A 5,463-nucleotide genomic window follows, 5' to 3' on the forward strand; every position below is an offset into this window, starting at 1 on the left:
CACAGGAAAACCTTACGTGATTACATCGCACACATCAAGTACGTTGATTCATGTCATGAAGAAAGGGAAAAATTGAGTGACAAGCACCTCATGGACTATTTCCTCTTCGGCTTGCATAATCCAAGGCTTTACGACAACATGTTGGTAAAGGATCTCTCCAGCTTTGATCAAGGGGCGATCTTTCTCAATAACAACATGTGAGAAAGCCATTCCACGCAATTGGCCCTCGAGTAAATGACAACCCAAAGCTCATTTGTAACCTTTCCCTCATCTTCTCTCGGGCACCATGCATTACTAGTGGCACCACCCCCAACTAACCACTCACACATAGTGCCACCACGACCTTCCACACTGTCCATCTTTCCATTCCAACCGTTGTCTCCTCACGGCAAACCCCATTGATCATGGAAGGATTAAAACCAGGTCCATTGCTAAATCCCTGGAGCCCATGCGCTCTGCCACCCCTGAGGCACCCATATCACATCATCTCCCTTTGCCTATGCCTCACATCGACCCTAAACCAATCATGCACACCATCGGTGCACCCCACATGGAAACCATCTCTTTAGTGTTTTCTCTGCCAAGGACCTCATAGAGTGGCTGAATGCTCTCAAAAGAAATGCCTGACACCCACAATGTCACGGCTGTGGAATTGACCATTACTTCAAGGATTGCCCTTTACAACCAGTTTCTCACTCCACGGTCGAAGGCATGCTATGCTATTCCTCAATGTGTTGAGAGTGTTTAACATGGGAAGATCTACACTGTCCCATTGAATGTTGTCACACGATTATAGGCCAAACCCAAGAAGTCTAATAAACCTAAGCAGTCCAACACCTTAGCTACCAAATGTGCCCCATCCAAAAAGAAACAATGCTCTAAGAACATTGGCCAAGGTGAAGATTACCATCTGCAATGGCTCAACAAAGACCACATCCTCCTCCTTTGTAGGAGTGATGATCATGCCACTCCCCCATGCAGCCCCCCAAAACTAACCAAACAACAAAAACGGCTGGCCGTATATCCCAATCCTATTCTCAAGAAGCAACGTCCTCAAGAGGCCCCAAGCACTAGTAGAGCACTACTAGGCTCAACTTGAAACATCGCCCATTTTTGTAACCTTTGATCTAATACTCGAGTGTGCGCAGCCCCCCATACTTACTCGATGTCGGAGACAAGAACCTGAACTTCTGCACCAAGTAAGGCAGTAGCCCCAGCTTATGTCCAAGGCCAAGGAAGATCTGTTCACCAACATGACATTGACAAATGAAGATCTTGCCCCACTTGTGCCTCCTAATCCTCCAGTGCCTATTCTAGAGGCGGCCAAGCCCAAATCCCACGTTCACATCAAACAACTTGATGTGAACAATAACACAGAGTCCGACAGACTCACGAGGTGCCCACACAAAATTTGCCTAGGTATTCTTTACCCTGCCACGGCACCCAAGTCACAACCTCAACCCCCGTTGAATGACTAAATTGAACTTCCATATACCATTGCCGATCCACCCTATGAACAAGGCCCTGAACATGAGAAAACTCCTCCTCAACGCAACCTTGCCGGCCTCTCAACCTTTCTTTCTTCCTAAATCCAAATGTCCATTGGAACCTTGTTAAAAGGAAATCCAAATTTATTGAATGACCTTAGGGATTAGATGGAACGAAAACTATAGGCTTCCGTAGAAGAGAGAGATAACTCAAATTCCTCAGACAAATTTAAGCCCCATCATCCTAAAATACTCCATGCGGCAGATCCACAACCCAAAGGTGCACCGACCATTCGTGTAAATGCACTGGGCCAATACTTTGAAAGTGATGCCACTGACGTAAGCCTGCGCATTTCCTATGATGGACATGAGATCATAGCCATCCCCAATGGGGGTGCTGGCATCGTCTCAATACACGGACATGCTAAGAAAATTGGGGAAAACCCCGCTTGGATCCCACCCAACTAAGGATACAGCTTGCGGGTGGACATGACATACACAACATCCTTGGGCCTATGGAGACAAACCTCCCAATTATAGTCCTTAACATGAAGTTCAAACACACATTATCATCATGGACTCATGGTGGCTATGACAACATCTTGGGAAGGCCCTTCATGAGACTGACCCGGCTGGTCCATGATTGGGGCACAGATCATGTCTACATCCGCAAAAGGGATCGAACACTCAAAATCAACTTATATACCAGGAAGACACATCCCATGATAAGAGGTCCCTTCGCCAAACATTCTATGACGACGACAACCAGGACCGACGATCTCTTTGTTTGCAATGCTTGCCACATCCAACCCTTGATGACACACGAGAGCCATCCACAGTCACTTCTGTCAATACTGACAACATTGACCATGACTGGATGCAAATCCTTGCTACAATTGATGAACTCCCCAATCACAAACTTGGCACACAATTTGTGGTCCTAATTGGCTAGTACCTTCATGAACCCTCCAAGCCCTTTGCATGCTTAACACCCTGAGTGTAAGGGTAGCTCCCCAACATGAAATGACCATCCTTCGGGTACGGTTAAATTTTCCCTTTGGCAGAAATATGCAATGAAAGGGTGCCTTGTTGTCTCCTACAGCTAGACACAATCTTTTGCCATGGGAAACATGGGTCTCCCTAGGCAAACCATCACATCTCGTATAACTACAATCCAATGTATTATTGTATTAGCAGCACATCATGGATGGAATATATATTAATTGGATATCAAGCATACCTTCTTGAATGGTGATTTGCATAAGGAGGTTTATGTATCTCAACCTCGGGGTTTTGTTTGAAAAAGACATAAATCTAAAGTATGCAAGTTATGAAATGCTTTATATGGCCTTAAGCAAGCTCCCCCAAAGCATGGTATGTGTGAAGAGGAGTAAGAAGTACTTTTTGGTATTGTTCTATATGTTGAGATGATATGTTTCGCACAAGCCCGGATGAGGATAAGATTTCGGCCTTCAATGTTGAATTTTATGTGTCATTTAAGATGAAAGATTTCGGCCTTCAATGTTATTTAGGCATATAGTTTATGCAGTGTGATGATGGTATTGTGATGTTGTAGTCAAAGTTTTACAATCAAAGTACATATAGAGTTTTCTTACATGGTTTGGTCTTAAATACCATAAGCTTATTGCTACACCAATAGAGACATGTGCTAGGTTCAGTCTCCCAGGATGCATGTAAAACATTTGATGAATCACTTTATCAGCAACAACAGGCCAATTGGCTACCTCGCCTATCTATGTAATACGAGGCCAAACAGTTAGTTTGGGTTCTCCTAATTGAGCAAGTATATGCACAATTATGAAGTAAACAATGGAGGCTTCCAAGCAAGTATTTTGATACTTACAAGGTACTCTATATCCCTTGGGATATTCTATGCTAAGGTAGGTGATATTCAGCTACATGTTATTCAATTGCATGCTTTGAGTGAACTTCAATTGGGTTGGATGTTATGATAAGCAAGGGCCACACTGGTGGTTTTTTCTTTCTTTAGGTATACCATGGCTCAAGAAATTGACCACTCCAAGTTATGAAGGTGAGTACATGGAAGCTTTTACGGGCGAGACTATAAAGGATGTATGGCTCAGACACCTTTTAGCAGATCTGTTGAGATATCGAGCTCAACTAGTGCTGTGGACATTGATGACCCAGGTGCCTAGGTGATAGCTTCTGCACTTATGCCACTGGCATGGTTGGTGAGATTATGATTGATATGTCACCAGTGGATGACACGTGTGTGACAGCTACTTTAGAGTACTAGAGTTATGGCATAGTTATAGCGCCAACTCATATAGTCGAGTTCACACTATGGACCATTGTATGATTTGTAGGAGAGTACTTTCCCTTATTGTATGTACTCTTATCTTTTTAGTTATATGATTGTAGAGAAGAGAAGAAGATACAAGAAATTTCAGCCATCCATCTCTCTCATGTCTTACTCTCTCTTGTGTATGTGTGTTTGCTTTGCAAGAAACTCACGCTCTCTTTGTCCCCTGCATTCTCTTTATGGTATCAGAGCTCTAGTTTGTGTGAGAGCTAAGGAGGAAATCAAGAGGCAAGAACAAAGAAAGCAAGGAAGCGATACACGGGTAAGAGCATCATCATCTCTTTTCCTTCTTGTTTAGGTACAACACCCCTTGGGTAGCTCTAGGAGCTACACATCTCCGATTGAGGAGCTATCATCTCTTCGCAGGCTTGGAGGTGCATGTACGATGTGTAGTACTTTGTATTACCAATTTGCGGCCAAATTTGCATTTCAATTGTGTTTTGGTCACCGTTCCATCATTGTGAAGTGTTTTTGATAGTTTTGAAAAGTTTTGGTTGAGAACTGTCCCTGGTCAAAATCTAATTATTGGAATGCATTAGTGCATTTAGGGAGTGCAAACAGTGTTTTTACATGTATTGCTAATCTTGGATGAATGTACATGTAATTTGGTCACATCTGGTGACATACTGGTTGTGCTGAAGTGTTGCTACAGATACTATTGTGTTACAGGCTGCATACACAAATTATCTATTTGTAGGTTTCTAGTTGTTGCAAGAGGCAAACATGTTTGACAGACTCAATCAGATTGCTAGTGAGAAGCTATACAAGAACAACTTCTATGCTTGGAGGTTAAAAATGACAAATTTTTTGATGGGTAAAGGATTTTGGGACTATGTCAAAGGAGATAATAAGGAGCCTCCAAAGTTATCTAAAGAGGATGTCACTCTAGCAGATATAAAGGCATTCAAGAACTGGAACCAAGGTGCAAGAAAAGTCATGTATTGGCTTTCAATCAGTGTCACAGACATAATTATAGGACACATAGAATGCGAATACTTCAACAGTTGCATGGATGAACCTGGTGCAGATGTTTCAAACTAACACAAAGGCAAGGAAACTACAGCTAAAACGAGAGCTACATACTGTGGAGAAGAAAAGCATCTCTATCAATGAGTATGCTTTAAAGATTAAGGGCATTATTGAATCCCTTGGGCCTATTAATGCATCGACGATGGAAGATGATGATTTAGTGAATGTCTGAATAGGATTGGTAGAGTACAAGCTATTCAAGACCTCCATTGCAAACAGGGAGAATGTTCCCAACTTTTGGGATTTAGTGTCTATACTTATCATCATAAAAGAAAAGTTTGTGGGTGAGGACTCTTCTTCATAAAGTAAGAACATATCAGAACCAGTCTTTTACTACAATTCAAGTAGATACAGAGGTAGAGGTTATTGGTTGAGGTGGCTGGAAACTAGAATTATGAACAACAACAATCCAATGTTCATATAGCAGCAACAATAGTAGCAATCATACACAGGTGCAAGAGGCCAATCTAGAGGCAAAGGGAGCTAGAGGGACTGAGGTGGTTGGCAAAGAAATCAAAATGCAAATAGCATGGAAATATATTATTGTGGCAAACCAGGGCACATGGTAAAGGACTGCTTTAAAAAAGCAGAAAGATATTAAAA

Source organism: Cibotium barometz, chromosome 18, assembly GCF_041138505.1.
Source record: "Cibotium barometz isolate CiBa-2024 chromosome 18, ASM4113850v1, whole genome shotgun sequence".
Taxonomy (NCBI): domain Eukaryota; kingdom Viridiplantae; phylum Streptophyta; class Polypodiopsida; order Cyatheales; family Cibotiaceae; genus Cibotium; species Cibotium barometz.